The following is a 19,066-nucleotide window of genomic DNA, read 5'->3' as shown; positions in this document are numbered from 1 at the left end:
CCCGCGTAGTTCGGGCAAAAGAACTACTTTAAAAGAAGAAAGGAAGCATTTTTGGATTGATTTTCTTTTTACAAGAAACACTTCTAAGATATATTTTTGAATTTTCATTTGCTCTTTTTTTCTTTATTCTAAAGAAGAAGAAGAAAATATTTTTCGGAAATTTGCTTTTAATAAAAGAAATGTTTCTCAAAATGTTTTTTTTTGAATTTTGAATTTTCTTTTCAATTTTGAAAAAAGAATCAAAATATTTTCGGATCTGTTTATTTTTTTTATATATATTATATTATTTTTTGAAAACAATTAGAAAGACTTCCTAAAGAAGTCAATAATGGAGAAAATATTTTTGGATTATTTTAATTTTGTCATTTTCATAAACAAATAAATAACACAAATTTTAAAAACAAGACTCTTTTTTCATTTTTATGGCAAGACAAACTATTTTCTTTTCTATTAATGTTTTTTTTAAAAAAAAAAGAAAAAAATAAGACAAAACAATGATTATTTTTTCTACTTTTCCTTTGCTTTAATAAAACAAACTAATAAGACATATATTTTTTTTATTTTATATCCTCAAAATTTCGGCAGAGTTTCGACACTACTTGGACGTTTTTTTTTCTAACAATAAGTAGTTATATCTCTACACTGTTATTTTCTCCTATTTTCCACTATTTTCTAATTTGTGGATGATGATGAAAACATACACAATCTTTTTTTTTCGAATTTTCAATGTTTTTTTTTATATATATACATATATATTTTATTTTTTATATTTATTATATTTTCAAAAATGTGGCATGGGGGACATAGGGAATTTCAAGACTTCTTGGATTCCGCAAATGTTCCCCATGTGCTTTTCCCAAAAATGAAGCGTGGGGGACATAGGGAATTCCAAGACTTCTTGGATTCCACAAATGTTCCCTAGGTGCTTTTCCCAAAAATGAAGCGTGGGGGACATAGGGAATTCCAAGGCTCCTTGGATTCCACAAATGTTCCCCATGCTTTGATTAAAATAACACCATGCTGGAAATGACCAAATGACCCATTCGCCCTTGACTAAATACAACATGTAGCACATAGGATGCCAAAAGCTGGTCTATTATTTTCAGGTTGCTTGTCCTAGACGGACCCAACCCCTGTGTTGAGTCCCCTAAGTCAAATGCACATGATGCAAATAAACGTTCCTACTAGGGATCCGGCATGTGGCTTTGTTATACTAGGTTCAGAACCTGGGTGTTTGTTCTAGACCTGGCTTACCCGAGCGGACAGCTCGAGCCGAGGGGGGGCAGCGTACCGGGAATACAGAAGCTTCACCGGCTTAGCAACTTGTCCGAACCTCGTTCTAAATTGGGATTTGACACTATACAGAAAAGAAGTCGTACGAAGTACACCCTTCTTCATGATTCAGAAGACTCAGAAAGGATATGGGTTTCGGCACAGTTTATATACAGTTCAAATAATATCAAAGCGGTAAAAGCAGCATTTAACACATTAGGCTCAAACATGTAAAAATCAGATAATAGATAAAGCCAAATAATAACAATTATTTTAAGCTCGAATTCTTAACCCTGAACCAGTGGTTCTGGGTCTAATCCCCAGCAGAGTCGCCAGAGCTGTCACACCTCCTTTTTCCGCACCCGCTAGGGCGCAAGGGAGTTTTTTCCAATTAAAGGACAATCGAAACGGGATTTGTTTATTTATTTCAGAGTCGCCACTTGGGAGATTTAGGGTGTCCCAAGTCACCAATTTTAATCCCGAATCGAGGAAAAGAATGACTCCATATTACAGTCTGCATACCAGAAATCCGGATAAGGAATTCTGTTAACCCGGGAGAAGGTGTTAGGCATTCCCGAGTTCCGTGGTTCTAGCACGGTCGCTCAACTGTTATATTTGGCTTGATTATCTGATTTTATACGAATATGAACTTATGTGCAAATTTTAACTTTTAACCGCTTTATTATTATTGTTTTTACAAGAATGTGAACATCGCTTAAAACACGTCTTTGGACTGCGTCACATGAAATGCACCCACAATCCGAAACGCATTTTATTTGATGTTTTGAGATTTGGATTTGGGTCGCATGAAATGCACACCCGAGCTTAAGAAAGTAAATTATTAAACACGCGCCTAAAGAGACTATCGCGTTATTATTTTGCGGAGGCCGTGAAATTCGCTAAACGACCCTCCTGAATTCTAAGTAATTTTAAACAAGTATTTACTGAGGGCCCCGCAATTTGTGTTTTTATTCGGCGAGGCTCATCTCATTCTTATTTTTTAAAAGGAATTTGCAACGTCATGGAAATGCATCTCGGCCACGACATAATCAATATACCCGTGACTAGAGACATATTCCGACTCCATTGAGATTTGGATTTGGGTCACCTAAATGTGCACCCGAGTTTAGGGAGATAACATTATTAAAGGCGCGCCTAAAGCAACTAGCGCATTATTATTTTGGGGTAGGGCCGTGAGATTTGCTAAAACGACCCGTCTCGGAATCTAAGTATTTCATACATATATTTTGTGAGGGACTTCGCAATCTGTACATTTTTATTTGGCGAAGCTAGTCTCGTTTTCTATTAAGTAATATTTTTTTTTTTTAAAGGATGCCATTTCTACGCCTTTAACAATACTAAACCTTACGACTTCTTTACAACTAAAATCTCATAACTTGTCAAAAAAAATTAATAAAATGAGTTTAGCGACTGAGTGTTTCGGGAGTAGTAACAACAAATACTAATGCTAATTTTATCCGAATGAACTAAGCAAAGGGCCACGAACAAATTAACATCAAACTTGTGTCATAGAATAATTAACCCAACTTAATTAAATGACAGCAGATAAACAAGAATAACATAACGCCAAAAACGAATGAAATGCATATGACGAAAACATAAGCAGAAAGTTATCATATCAATTTATATATTGCATCTTCGAACATTTAACGTGAAGTTTCTTTATCTAATACTTGAGGTTTACTAACCTGAACAAACAGAAACGGATAGAGCCACGGACCAAACCTCTACATCGACCTCAACGACTAACCTCGACGTACCGGACCTCGACGAACAAAAGGACCTCACAGGGAACTGAAAGCTCGGCCCGAAAGTGCTAACAACCTGCCATGTTCGCTACTACTGACTTTTCTCGACGCAACAGATCGGTGCGACAAGATGAAGCAGAAGAGGTCGAGGGACAGTGACAACGCGACGAATGGAGCTGGGTTGGATGGTTGTCGGAACTGTGGTGTTTGAGCGTTACTGGTTGTGGATGAAGGAGAAGGTGACGATGGAGGTGGTGTTTGGGTGGTTTACTGGTAGCAGGTGGTGGGTTGTTGTCGACGGGGGGGGGGTGCGACGACGGGGAGCGGCTGTGGTTGTGGGGAAGCTGGACGGGATGGAGGGAGTTGGTGGCGTGACAGACAGTGATGACGTAGCAACAACAGCTGCTGCTCGTCCGGCTGGGTTATGGTGTTTTGGACAGTAGGGTGATGGAGTTGGACTGGTGTTGGGTTGTGACGGGAAGGTGTCGGACTGGCGGAGCTGGAACTCCGACGAGGGGGTGGCTGACGGGTTGTTTGGTTGACGATTCTGCTGCTGGTTCGTGGTGGATGGTGTCTATGGAGGGGTCGTTTGGTAATGGTGAGACAGAGCCCCCTAGCTAGGGTTTTTTCTTCTTATTTTGAAGAAGAAGAAGATAAACAGTATCTTCCCCCCAAAAAATTTTTAAGTCCCCCCCCCACTCAAAATGTTTTGTCCGTGTTTTGTAATGGGTTTGCCCAGAAAAATGAGCCCCACGCGTGGTGGGGTTCGAGACTTATGTTCCCCACGTGTGGTGGACGCGGATTATTATGGGCTAGGTCCGAAAATTAGGCCTAAAATCGGGCAGTTTGAACCCGAATATTATTCTTTTGCCCGGACCCGAGAAATAGGAACACGTTGCTTAACTAGTCCTATGTAAGCAAAATAACTACCAAAAATAAGACTAGTATTCAAACAAAACTATATCTTTTTAAATATCTTTTCAAGATTTAAAATAGCTAAAAAATATTAATAAAACTATTTTTGTAATTTTCGTTTTTTTAAATATTAAGATAAAATATGAAGTAATATTTTTTTTGTATTTTTCCAAAATTAAAACGACTACAAAACATTAATAGAATTATATTTTTAATTTTCGAATTTATATAAAGTACCAAAATAAAGTATAATTTTTGTATTTTTCAAGTTTATGAGAAATACATAAACTAAAATTTATATATATTTTTTGTGATTTTTTCTTTTAGCGACGAAATAAAGTAAAATAGTTAAAATGGCTATATTAGACCCAATTTCATATTTATGCTAAAAAAATGTGAAAATCCTCGGGGGGGGGGGGTCAAAAATCACGTGCTTACACTCATAACGTAGCTAACTTTGGATCATTGATCGATTGATTCCTTTCGTTCCTTCTCAGTTTTCTTTAAACGTAAGCTATTACTTTTCCTGGTCTTTCCGCCCCCTTGTTGCGTGCATACTTAGCTTATCTTAGTTCCTACACATGTCGAAATTCTTGTGCAACTCACATGGTCTCGAATATTACCTTCGATTTGTTGTGAGACTGCTTTTACATGACCATTTCTTCTTCGAGTTACTATATTTAGGTTGAAGCCTCCTTCATTATTTCCTCGGCTAGTCTCTCATTGTAGTACTTAGGGAGGACCCTCTGACTCTTGTAAAGATGCGAGCTTATTATATCGTATACCCGATGGAATTTTTGACTTTTTTCCTCGCCTCTAATTATCCGTAGTTACTTACCTCCACGCCCTTGTGCTTGTAGGGTTGCTTCTGAACTAATATTTTGACTGTCTTCGTAGTAACATTATCTTTTATTTCCGCACTACTCATATGGTACATTTTACTATCCCAACTCCTATTTGAATATTTCTCAAGGTTATGATGTCATATCCGTGGGACTGAATGTCCCATGTTGGGGTTCATTCTGTTTATCTTGCACAATCTATTGATTTGTCTGTATCCTTTTGTCTAGCCATAACTAGGCCCTTCCTGAATCAACTTACTAACTATTCGTTGGCCCATTCTCATATCAATATTCCGCGTAATCTTTCTTGGGTTATTTTCTTTGTCTTAACTTACGTTTTGCACTGGCTCCTTATCTATCAATAACATCTCGGGCAGGGACCCTTACTTCCTCTCCTTGACATTGTATTGCATAATGTTCTGGAATTGCATTATACATGTAGGCTTTGAATAAGTGCAATCTCATTTTTATCGCATTCTTCCTTTACCATTCCATAATTACTACAGTCACTTAATTCTTACTTAACGCCACATCACATCATATTCCCCCTTTAGGGGAGTACTGAGAGTTGGAGCTACGACGTCCTACCTATAGATGTTTTACCTCTTCATCTTCGGCGTCCTTTCATACCATCGATGAACCTTACTCGCATTGCGGTAATCCTTGTGCACCAAGGATAACGAAATTCCTTACTCACGAAGGTGACACTTAGTGTAACTAGCACACATAGTTCTTTAAGCTGAACTTGTCTCACATTGCTTTCTTTAGGGAAGCGTCTTCCTGAATGACCATTCTCTGAATTCCTCATGAATCTTCTTCTATTGTCCATTATATTATTGCCTGAACAAAATCTGAAATTCTTACGATGCCGACTATTATCAATCACTCAGTCCCTAATTCATATTTAGTTTATCTTGTTCACCATACCGATTCTATTACTCTAGGGCCTAACTTTTCCTTTTGGTAATCGCATTAGAGTTACGAACATATTTCTCGAAATGAGGACATAGCTGTATGGCCTATACTCTTTTGTTGTCCTAAGGCCTGTCACCTCTCGTTTCTTCCTTCACTTGACTATAGATTCTGTAATACTGTCATCTTTTGATCTACTGTTGTCATCCATGTATCATATCTTACTCATAATGCTTCATTAACTCTTTTCTTATTTCCTACTAACATGTATGCCTATCACTTTATTCTGAAAACTCAAACAAGACATTCTTTTGATTTTAGCTCCCCTTTGCTCCATCCAGTGGCTCTTCGGGTTGATTAACGTTCTCGCTCTACTAGGGACACAAGCCACACTAAGGTAATATTTATCCCTGATCGTACTAGTATTCACATCTAATTATAATATTCTAGAGTGCACCATCTGGGTGTCTCGCAAAAAGATCTATTAGCATATTTGCAATATCCTTCAGAAATGTCAACTAACACAAATAATCCATTTACCATTTTGGGTTACTCTAACCCCAGCCGAATCCTGATGTTCCGTCCTTTTCTTAAACTACACCTATTTGCCTCGATAGGGCTTAACTGAGATGGGTACGGTCAATTGTACATACTGTCACACCTCCTTTTTCCGCGCCCGCGAGGGTGCAAGGGAGTTTTTTCCAATTAAAGGACAATCGAAACGGGATTGGTTTATTTATTTCAGAGTCGCCACTTGGGAGATTTAAGGTGTCCCAAGTCACCAATTTTAATCCCGAATCGAGGAAAATAATGACTCTATATTATGGTCTGCGTACCAGAAATCCGGATAAGGAATTCTGTTAACCCGGGAGAAGGTGTTAGGCATTCCCGAGTTCCGTGGTTCTAGCACGGTCGCTCAACTGTTATACTAGGCTTGATTATCTGATTTTATACATGTTAAAACCTATGTGCAAGTTTTAAACTCTTGACCGCTTTTATTATTATTATTATTTATTTTTTACGAGAATTGCAACGTTGTTAAAATATATCTCAAACCACGTTACATCAATGCACCCGTGGTTATTGACATATCTCGACTCGGTTGAGATTTTGGATTTGGGTCACATAAATGTGCACCCGAATTAGGAAAAATACGTTATTAAGACGCACCTAAAGCAACTAACATGTTGTTATTTTGGAGAAGGCCGCAAAATTTGCTAAACGGCATTTCCCGAATTCTAAATATTTAATATATATACATTTAGAGGCCCCCACAGCTTCTACATTTTGTTTACCGAGGCTCGTCTCATTCATTATTTTAAAAGAATTTGCAACGTCATGGAAATGCATCTCGGGCCACGCCATAATCAATATACCCGCGATTAGAGACACATTTCGATTCCGTTGAGATTTAGACTTGGGTCACATAAATGTGCACCCGAGTTTAGTGAAATTAAATTATTAAAGTCGCGCCTAAAGCAACTAGCGCATTATTATTTTGGGTAGGGCCATGAAATTTGCTAAACGGCCCGTCCCGGAATCTAAGTATTTAATATATACATTTAGAGGGCTTCGCAATCTGTACATTTTTTATTTGGCGAAGCTAGTCTCGTTTTCTATTTATTTATTTATTTATTTATTTATTTTTTTTTTAGAAAAAGGGCAAGACTAAAATAACTACGTTTCTTTTTGCTACTTCACAGGCTCATGGGTTATAAATTGAACTCATTTGATGAAGCGTGTAATTTTTCTGCGGAATTAAAATTGCTACTAAAATTTTAACATTACTACCACATGTATAAACAACTATTAAGACAAACTAAGTAATTAACCCCTTTCAGAATAGGAAATCCGATATTCAACAAATCCAATACACAAACAGTACATAGGAAATCCATATCATTTCATTCCATTTAAGCAAATATAACAAGTTTGGAAATGTGTATGCACCTGTTTGAAGCAAGAACAACAACCAACTGGACCGACAACTGTCGGACACCTCTCCAATAACGGAACAACGGAACTTCGACGTCAAGCTCAACGTACCGGACCTCAACGAACCAAAGACGACCAAAGACGACCTCGATGAAATAGAAAGCTTGGACCAAACTGTTGCTACTGCTGGATTTTGCGACGCAGTAGGCTAGCTCGAGGACATGCCACAGAAAGGGGTCGTTTGGATGCGAGTAAGGAGCTGGGTTGGGTGGTTGTCGACCGGAAAATGATGATGAGGGGGCTGGTGTCGTCGGGGCAAGCATTCGACAGTAGGGTCGAGAGGCGGAGAGGGAGATGGGGCGACAATGGTTTTTGGTTACGATGGGGGATGAGGAATGGTCATGGGGGCTGGTTGGAAGCTGGTGGCGACGGTGGACAGCAGGAGGCGGAAACAGTGGTGGGTCTCGACGGGGCTCCGGTGGTTCCGGCAGCTGGGGCGACGAACAGGCTTGTTTGGTGTTGGTGTTTGGAATAGGGTTTTCGACTGGTTTGGGTGAGGAAGGAAGTGGTTTCGCTAAGTTTGACGCTGGTTTTGGGACTGGTTTCGTCGACTGTGAGGCTGTGACGGGAGGGAAGCTGCTGTTCCGGCGTCGGGGAGGGTTTGCGACCGTAGGGGTGCTGGGGAAGGTGACAGGTGGTGATAGAGGTGTTGTTTATGGTGGTTTTGGGTGGTGGAAGTGCTGGTTTTTGGTAGTAATGGAGGAGTGAGCTCGTAGGGTTTTTTGGACTGGTTTTTTGAAGAAGACGGAGGAACAGTGGTCGTTTGGGCAGCTGGGAGGTTGTCGATGGTTTGGGGTCTGTTTGGTGGTGACGGGGAGATGAACGGAAGGCTGTGTGGTTGTTGACGGAGGGAGCTGCTAGGGCTTCTTCTTCTTCTTCTTGTTGAAGAAGAAGATTCAACAGTAGACGTTCCCCCCTTTCCAAAATTCAAAAGTCCTCTCCTTCGTCAAATGTGTAGTCCGTGTATTTGACATGGTTTGCCCAGAAAAATGAGCCCACGCGTGGTGGGGTTCCCCACGTGTCCTGGACACGGTTTATTATGGGCTAGGTCCGAAATTAGGCCTAAAACCGGGTAGTTTGAACCCGAATATTATTCTTTTGCCCGGACCCAAGAAATAGGAACACGTTGCTTAACTAGTCTTATGCAAGCAAAATAACTACCAAAAATAAGACTAGTATTTAAACAAAACTATATCTTTTTAAATATTTTTCAAGGTTTAAAATAGCTACAAAATATTAATAAAACTATTTTTTGTAATTTTCGTTTTTAAATATTAAGATAAAATATGAGGTAATATTTTTGTATTTTTCAAAGTTAAAAATGACTATAAAACCTTAATAGAACTATATTTTTTTGTAATTTTCGAAATTATATAAAGTACAAAAATAAAGTGCAATTTTTTTTGTATTTTTCAAGTTTATGAGAAATACATAAACTAAAATTTATATATATATTTTTTGAAATTTTCTTTTTGCAACGAAATAAAGTAAAATAGTTAAAATAGCTATACTAGACCCAATTTCACATATTCACGCTAAAAATGTGAAAATTCTCGGGGAGGGTCAAAAATCACGTGCTTACAGCTGCCCCTCTTTGACTGGAAACACGAAGAGTTTTCCGACAAAGAACGACTAGACGTGTTTTTGACCCGACCATTACTTGGACGGACTACACTTAAGGAAAGGGAGGGATTGTGACCGAGCCCTGGTATCTGAGCTGCCTACATATCCTTGGTTATACAGGAATCAGGCCACGTGTAGTTCGGGATGAGAGAGATAGTGAAGTGTACCGAGGTGAAGAGCCGATCGAGGTGCCGTTCCGTTGAGGTTCCGGTCCGCGGTCCTGTCATTACAACAAAAATGAAAACTGAAAAAGACTAACTAAGCCTATCAGCTACTAGTTACAAGGATTCCTATCTCTTAAGTCTTCTGAAACTTGGTCTTGAGTCTTGAATGGTGCTTCATACAGACTTTGGATCTGAACCTTGATACATGCTAGTTGTAGGTGCTAGTTCTTGAGCAGACCACATTTGTTCTCCACTTCCGTATTTTGGGCTCTTCTCTTTCTTCTTTTTTTTTTTTGTTTTTTTTTGTTTTTTTTTTGTTTTTGTGACCAGCTTCTGTTGATCATCCCAGACTATTAATTCGCGTTCTTGAGGCGAGCTTCTAACTTGGATTGAATGCTGGGGATTTCTGTTGTAATCCTTCTGCTTTCTAGTGGGTCACTGCTTGATCTTTGACAGGCGGACTCCTGACTTCTTCGATCTTTGACATACCACAAACTCCGTTCTACAGGCGGGTCCCTGACAATCAAAACAAACAAAACAAACAAAATTTCCTAACCCAGTTTGCACTGGGGAGGTTTGTGAGTCGTTAGCAAAATCGTAGCCCACTGATACTACTGATGCAGTGCTGGGAGTGAACTAAACACTAGATTAGGATGTATTTCCTTGTTATACAGGTGGGCGCCTAACTTCAATGCTTGAAATGTAAGGACTGAAATGTATTCCTCTGTTTTATGGGCGGGCTCCCAACTAAGATTTTGATCCTAGGAGAAGGTTCATCAGACTAGGTCATTTTTTGTTTTTTGGTTATCTTAGGAGAAAGATTCATCAGACTAAGATTTTGATCCTAGGAGAAGGTTCGTCAGACTAGGTCTCTATCTTAGGAGAAAAATTCGTCAGACTAAGATTTTGATCCTAGGAGAAGGTTCATCAGACTAGGTCATTTTTTGTTTTTTGGTTATCTTAGGAGAAAGATTCATCAGACTAAGATTTTGATCCTAGGAGAAGGTTCGTCAGACTAGGTCTCTATCTTAGGAGAAAAATTCGTCAGACTAAGATTTTGATCCTAGGAGAAGGTTCATCAGACTAGGTCATTTTTTGTTTTTTGGTTATCTTAGGAGAAAGATTCATCAGACTAAGATTTTGATCCTAGGAGAAGGTTCGTCAGACTAGGTCTCTATCTTAGGAGAAAAATTCGTCAGACTAAGATTTTGATCCTAGGAGAAGGTTCATCAGACTAGGTCATTTTTTGTTTTTTGGTTATCTTAGGAGAAAGATTCATCAGACTAAGATTTTGATCCTAGGAGAAGGTTCGTCAGACTAGGTCTCTATCTTAGGAGAAAAATTCGTCAGACTAAGATTTTGATCCTAGGAGAAGGTTCATCAGACTAGGTCATTTTTTGTTTTTTGGTTATCTTAGGAGAAAGATTCATCAGACTAAGATTTTGATCCTAGGAGAAGGTTCGTCAGACTAGGTCTCTATCTTAGGAGAAAAATTCGTCAGACTAAGATTTTGATCCTAGGAGAAGGTTCATCAGACTAGGTCATTTTTTGTTTTTTGGTTATCTTAGGAGAAAGATTCATCAGACTAAGATTTTGATCCTAGGAGAAGGTTCGTCAGACTAGGTCTCTATCTTAGGAGAAAAATTCGTCAGACTAAGATTTTGATCCTAGGAGAAGGTTCATCAGACTAGGTCATTTTTTGTTTTTTGGTTATCTTAGGAGAAAGATTCATCAGACTAAGATTTTGATCCTAGGAGAAGGTTCGTCAGACTAGGTCTCTATCTTAGGAGAAAAATTCGTCAGACTAAGATTTTGATCCTAGGAGAAGGTTCATCAGACTAGGTCATTTTTTGTTTTTTGGTTATCTTAGGAGAAAGATTCATCAGACTAAGATTTTGATCCTAGGAGAAGGTTCGTCAGACTAGGTCTCTATCTTAGGAGAAAAATTCGTCAGACTAAGATTTTGATCCTAGGAGAAGGTTCATCAGACTAGGTCATTTTTTGTTTTTTGGTTATCTTAGGAGAAAGATTCATCAGACTAAGATTTTGATCCTAGGAGAAGGTTCGTCAGACTAGGTCTCTATCTTAGGAGAAAAATTCGTCAGACTAAGATTTTGATCCTAGGAGAAGGTTCATCAGACTAGGTCATTTTTTGTTTTTTGGTTATCTTAGGAGAAAGATTCATCAGACTAAGATTTTGATCCTAGGAGAAGGTTCGTCAGACTAGGTCTCTATCTTAGGAGAAAAATTCGTCAGACTAAGATTTTGATCCTAGGAGAAGGTTCATCAGACTAGGTCATTTTTTGTTTTTTGGTTATCTTAGGAGAAAGATTCATCAGACTAAGATTTTGATCCTAGGAGAAGGTTCGTCAGACTAGGTCTCTATCTTAGGAGAAAAATTCGTCAGACTAAGATTTTGATCCTAGGAGAAGGTTCATCAGACTAGGTCATTTTTTGGAATGTATTCCCTTATTATACAGGTGGGCGCCTAATGGTAAAGACACAAAATGTATTCCCTTGTTATACAGGTGGGCGCCTAAAATATGAAATGCACAGACAAAAGTATTCCTCTCGTTATTCAGGTGGGCGCCTGTCAGGAAATTTAAAGACTGAAATGTATTCCTCTCGTTATTCAGGTGGGCGCCTGGTGGTAAAGATATGAAACATGATATGCCCGCATTATACTGGTGGGTGACCTAGAACAGAAATGAAAAGACAGAAATGTATTCCCGCATTATACTGGTGGGTGACCTAGAACAAAATATGAAAAGACAGAAATGTATTCCTCTCGTTATTTAGGTGGGCGCCTGTTTTCAACAATTTTCTTTGAAAAACAGATCCTATTTGAGGGAGGATGAACCCAACAGATCCTATTTGAGGGCGGATGAACCCAACAGATCCTATTTGAGGGCGGATGAACCCGACAGATCCTATTTGAGGGCGGATGAACCCAACATATCCTATTTGAGGGCGGATGAACCCAACAGATCCTATTTGAGGGCGGATGAACCCGACAGATCCTATTTGAGGGCGGATTAACCCAACATATCCTATTTGAGGGCGGATGAACCCAACATATCCTATTTGAGGGCGGATGAACCCAACATATCCTATTTGAGGGCGGATGAACCTGACAGATCCTATTTGAAGGCGGATGAACCCGACATATCTTATTTGAGGGCGGATGAACCCAACCGATCCTATTTGAGGGTGGATGAACCCGACATATCCTATTTGAGGGCGGATGAACCCAACCGATCCTATTTGAGGGTGGATGAACCCGACATATCCTATTTGAGGCCGGATGAACCCAAAATATCTTTAAAACTTGAAAATGTCTTACCTTGGATACTTGCTGGGGATTGGGATGAATTTTCCCTCTTTTTTTCATTGTTATCTTTTTATTCTTCTCTTTTTTTTATATATATTATTCATAGCTTCTTCCTCCCTTGAGAGTCATTTTGCCTTTCCCCGAAAGGAACCGCTGAGGATACCGACTTTCCAACCTTGTGTTGGACTCCTCGCAACTGCTAGGGATAATACTGTTGGGGAATTATTTACTTACCTGTTGGGGGTAAAATGTTATCAGCTGAGGGTACCTGACTTCCAGAAAATTTTCTAAATGGAAGGAAAATTTTCTGCCCCAGTTTGATAATATCCCTTGTGGCATGCAGTTCTGGCATCAATGCCATTTCCTTTACCTGTTTCAAATCAAACAAAATTGTTAGTTTAAAACATGGTGGTTGGTTGTGATACTCCTACTGGGATGGCTTTCCCTTTTCTCCTTCCTTGCTCTGCGTTCAACAACTTGTTGGGGATGATATTATGTGCTGGGGATAATCCCTTCCTCCTGGGGGATATCCCTCTTCTTTTGTGGCATAGCTTGGAAACTGGCACTTCCCCGACCTTTTAGTCTAGTATGGATTTCGCCAAATCATGCTCACTGCTCTCCTTGCTCTGTTCATGGTCCTTGGCCTTTGAGGTTTATAACCTTGGGTTTGACAAGGATATCTCTTTTGACGCTCGTCAATCCTTTTGTCAATTCCTTTTGCTGGGGATATCTTTTTTGACACTGGCCTCGCGCTTGTTCCTCGCTGACTATACCATTTGGATATACTAGTTAGATCTCATTTTGGAAAGCTGATGGCATATTTTGAAGTCATTTTCATACTTGTTCTGACCGGACAGACTCTATTGGGGAAATTTTTTATGAAAGGAGAAAAATAACAGAAACAAAATAAAAGACAAAGGAAACGATGACTCTTTTACAAAAGAAACTATAAATAAAAACCTATCAAACGCAGATACCGACTCTAATGGCCATGACATGCGTATGTGGCCTATCCTCTACCGTCAATCATCTTTCAAGATCTTCAATTGGCGATTCCCCATTATGATTCCCAATCTTATTCGACTTGCAGTGCCCGAAGGGTTTTCACTATCAAGTCTCTCTCATTTTTGGCTTTTCTCTCAGCTTTCATCGCCTTATGGTGCCTGTGAAGGTTTTCACCGATAAGACTCTCTCATTTGTATCACTTTTTATCTAGGGATTTGGAGTGTCGCCGGTATGACTCTTTCTGCTGGAGATTAGAGTCCTTTCTGCTGTGGAACAGAATGTTATGTTCGCCGGTAAGACAACATTTGTCTGACTTGGCATCTTTTGAAGACTGATCGGAAGGTCTTTCTTTGGACCGTAATGTGGGTTTTGGATAGGGCTAGAAAGAAAGGGTATTAAAGGCTCAAAAATGCATTAATTTTTGGGTTATTAATTACAACCTTCGGAATTAGATTTATTTACAACAAACGCAACTTTTGCCCCAGTTTCTTGCTTGGGGATATTTTAATTGATTTTTTTTTATTTTTCAAAACTATGACCGAGCCGTGAAGCGCCTACGTATCCTCTTTGAGGAATCAGGTCAAACGTAGTTCCCAATTCCTCTTTTTCATTAGACTTCTCTTTTTTTCTTTTTTCTTTTTTGTTATCACTTTTCTTTTCTTTTCTCTTTTCATTTCTCCTTTTTTCTTGTCGTTTTTTCTTTCTCTCCTTTTTTCTTTTATTCTTCTTTTTCCATTTTGTTGTTTTCTTTTCTTTCTTTTCTCTTACCTGCCATGCTCGCGTATTTTATTCGTTGCTACTAATTCCGAACGAGGGGTATGAAAGAAAATAAATAAGGCTCAAAAAGGGGTAACGAAGGGTAAAATGTTTGGGTAGCAGAACAAACTGCCTTCGTCATTTCAGTCTTCAAAACATGCCAAGTGCAAACAACACAACTTAAATTCGTAGTCTCTTCTGATGGTGCTGGACTTGACAATTATATTCAACATCTGTTTGGTCATTTGTCACTTCTAAAGCACCGTTGGGCGACACTCTCATTCTCATTATTATGGATGACCCTCATGCCAATTTAGGCGAATCTTTCTTTAACGGTTTTCTTTGTGTTTAACTTGTCCCAGTTCCACATGACTCGAGCTCTGAATAATCTCAACCGTCCTTATTTCCTTTAAATGGTCTGATCACCTTTTCGGGGTTTTATGATTAACTTTTAAGATTAGGCCCAAAGTGAGTGCGCATGTCATGTCCCTAGAATCGGCATTGAGTGAAATGATAAAAAGACTAAACAAAAGACGAATGGAACTAACAAAAGACCGACTTTATATTAGACTACCGGCGAAATGGTTTGAATAATAAAACAAACAAAACAACCAGAATAAAAACCCAACACAAACTGGACAAAAATTAAACAAAATGCTATGACAAACTGGAAAGATAAGAAGGTTTGACACATGACAAAATCCCAATTACAACCTTAATAATCCGAACAACAGAAATGACCACAAAATAAGCCACCACAAGCTTCTCTCTTGCTGACCAAGGAGCGAAGCGTCCTCCCAAAAAATTGGCATCTTAGCCACTGAGCTTTGCACCAATACTGCCAAGACCATTACCCGCTTCAACATCGTCACCCTCTGTCAACAAGTTCTCGATAGGGTTCGAGTGCTCCATGTCACTATTATTGATCACAATCCGCCCTTCTTGGATCATTCTTTCTATTTCTCTTTTCAAATCTCGACAGCTTTCAACATTGTGCCCCTGGGCATTGGAATAGTATTCACACCTTTTAGAAGGGTCAAAGCTTCTTGCACGTGGGTCCACACGATTTGGAGGAATAGGTGCAATCATGTCATGATTCTTTAATTTCTCAAATAAGCTTTCATAGGACTCTCCTATTGGTGTAAAATTATCTTTCAACCTTTGTTCCCCTTTATACCACTGGCTTGGCTGTGGGTTATAGGGCACCTGAAAATTTTGTGGAGACTTCTGGAGATTTTGTGATGCTCGTGCTCGCCTCCTGGGGTGTTTTGGTGGCTGGACAACATACTGAGGTGGAGCGACAGAGTATTGAGCGTCCTGAGGTGGATAATACTGCTCAGAGGAGCCATAGAAAATTTGAGGAGGCTGCTCATACTTTCGAGATGTTCTCCTGGGACCTCTTCTAGACCCTGATGTCATCATGATTTCTTCAATCTCCTCATTTGTGTCGCTAAGATTATCTGACTCAACCAGGACAGCCTGAGTTGCGGCTTTAAGAACGGCTTGACTTATAATTTTGCCTGTCTTAAGACCATTCTCTACCATTTCTCCAATTTTGATTGCTTCCGAGAAGGTTTTGCCAACTGCGGACACCATGTTTTGAAAGTAATCTGGCTCTTGCGCTTGAAGGAAGACAGTAATTAGCTCGTGGTCATCCATGGGTGGCTTAACTCGAGCTGCTTGCTCTCTCCATTTTATGGCATATTCCCTGAAACTTTCACTTGGTTTCTTCTTCAGGTTTGAAAGGGACATGCGGTCTGGGGGAATGTCGATGTTGTATTGGAACTGTCTGACAAAGGCCTGTGCCATGTCATCCCAGACATACCAGCGAGACGTGTCTTGATCCATAAACCATTCGGAGGCTACTCCCGTAAGGCTTTCCACAAAATAAGCCATCAACAATTTTTCATTTCTTCCTGCCCCTCTCAGTTGATTGCAATACCTTTTCAGGTGGGCTATGGGATCTCCATGTCCATCGTACTTTTCAAATTTTGGAGTCTTGAAACCAGGCGGCAAGTGGACATCGGGGAATATACATAGATCTTTGAAGGCAACACTCTTTTGGCCTGCCAACCCTTGCATGTTCTCCAACCATTGTTCTAAGCTTTTCACTCTTCGGGTCATTTCTTCCTGTACCATCTTTCGGGCAGGCTTCTCAGTTTTTGCAGCAAGATCAAACGAGTACGAGTGGTACTCAGGAGAGTGGTACTGCTCTTGTTGTGTCGCAAATTGTGACTCATGACGAGGAAGATTCCCACTCTGAGTCTCTAGAGCACTTGTAACAGCTTCGACGTTAGTTGTCATTTTCTTTGAGGCACAAACCAACCACCTCAACTTTCTTTACAATTCAAAACCAAATATGTTAGAATGGACTCAGTCGGTCCTTATTATTATCAATATATATATATATATTTATTTATTTATTTACCTTTGTTTTTCTTTTTCTTTTTTTCTCTTTTTTATCATTTTTTTTGTGTGTGGTCGAATCTTATGGAGATTGCCTACGTATCATGACCCCGCATGAATCAGACCTTGCGTAGTTCGGACCAATAAAAGATAAACAATACTAAACACACATTTTTTTTTAAATTTAAAACAAACTGGGTTTCAAGGATTTAAAGATTACCCACAAACTTGAAAATTAAACAAACCGCATATTCTAGACAAAAGATTTATAAACTTCAAAACAAATGGCCAACTTCCTTCCTCTGTTTGCTAATTTTAACCAAATGGTTATTTTTTGCAAATGTGGCCCCTTCCAATTTTCACATGAATTTTGAGGTCGGGGAGGATTATTTCGACACTTTACAAACTTGTCCATTCTTTTACGAAAATAACCTTTCGACAACTGAAAGATACTCTAAGGCTATTTCGGCAAGAACGGTTTAAGATGCGGCCGAAGCTGGCTCGGCTTATTATGACAAAAGACGGTATTCACATGACCGCTGACTCTTTGATTTTTTTTTCTTTTATAATGAAAACTTGGCGTTGTAAACACGGCCCTTCAGCGCCTCGGGGACGAAGATTTATAAGGCTGTGTGGGTCAACTTGGACCAAAAATTCTAAACATGACCCGAAGGTGGCTATTTATGCAAAGTCAGCCTTCCGGCGTCCCTTTCGGGAACATTCGGCTATTTATGACAAAACAGCATCACCTGACTTATTTATGACTCTTTTGTCGTTTTTCAAATTAGAAAACTCAATATTGCAAGCACGACCTTTCAACGTCCCGGGGACGAAGATTTTTAAGGCTGTGTGGGTCAACTGGACCAAATCTTTTTTAAAAAAAATGACCCAAAAAGGTGGTTGTTTACGCAAAGTCAGCTTTTCGGCGTCCCTTTCGGGAACATTCGGCTATTTATGACAAAACAACATCACCTGACTTATTTACGACTCTTTTAAAATTCGACATGTTTTTCATTATTTGTTTGTTTTTGGCTTTTTAGCAAAAGGTGGGGTTGGACCCGACGAGGGTTGCCTACGTATCTCACATCTGGTGAGAATCAAACCCGCGTAGTTCGGGCGAATAAACTATTTTTGAGAGGACCCTTTTCCATTTTCTATATTTTTTGTTTTTGTTATTTTTCCCACAACAATCAAATAGACTATTATTTTTCATTCATAACAAACAAACAAATTAACGAAAAACATAAAACATTCCTTCTTTTTTGAGAAGGTGGGGTTGGACCCGATGAGGGTTGCCTACGTATCTCACATCCGGTGAGAATCAAACCCGCGTAGTTCGGTCAAATAAGAATAAGTAGGCAAATAATAATAAGCAGATGAACTAACCTTTTTTGAACTTTCGTTTAAAAGAACTACTTTAAAAGAAGCGAGGAAATATTATTTTTTGATTGATTTTCTTTTTAAAAGAAAGACTAATATTTTTTGAATTTTAGTTTTTTTATTCTAAAGAAAAGAAGAAGATATTTTTCGGAATTTTACCTTTAATATAAGAAATGCTTCTAAAATGTTTTTTTTTTTGAATTTTGAATTTTCTTTAGAAGAATCAAAATATTTTCGGATTTTTTTTTATTTATCTATTTTATCTTTTTGAATTTTGAACTTTCTTTTGAATTTTTTTTTTTTTGGATTATATATATACTTATTTTTGGAACAAATGATAAAATCACATTCAACGCCGGACTCTTTTTATTTTTATTTCTGGCATTTTCATAGACAAACAAAATAAAATAAAAACATTTTTTTAAAAACAAAACAGACTCTTTTTCATTTTCATTTAATGGCAAAACAAACTATTTTCTTTAATATTTTAAAAAACACCAGACAAAACAATGATGATTTTTTTTTATTTTTCCTTTGCTTTTAATATAACAAACTAACAAGACATTTTTTCATTTTCAAAATTTCGGCAGAGTTTCGACTCTACTCGGACTTCTATGTTGTTATTTTCTCCTTTTTTTCACGATTTTCTTATATGTGGAAAATGATGACAACATACAAAATCTTCTTTTTTTTTTT

Source organism: Nicotiana sylvestris, chromosome 4 (assembly GCF_000393655.2).
Source record: "Nicotiana sylvestris chromosome 4, ASM39365v2, whole genome shotgun sequence".
Classification (NCBI taxonomy): Eukaryota; Viridiplantae; Streptophyta; class Magnoliopsida; order Solanales; family Solanaceae; genus Nicotiana; species Nicotiana sylvestris.
This window is presented reverse-complemented; position numbering follows the sequence as displayed.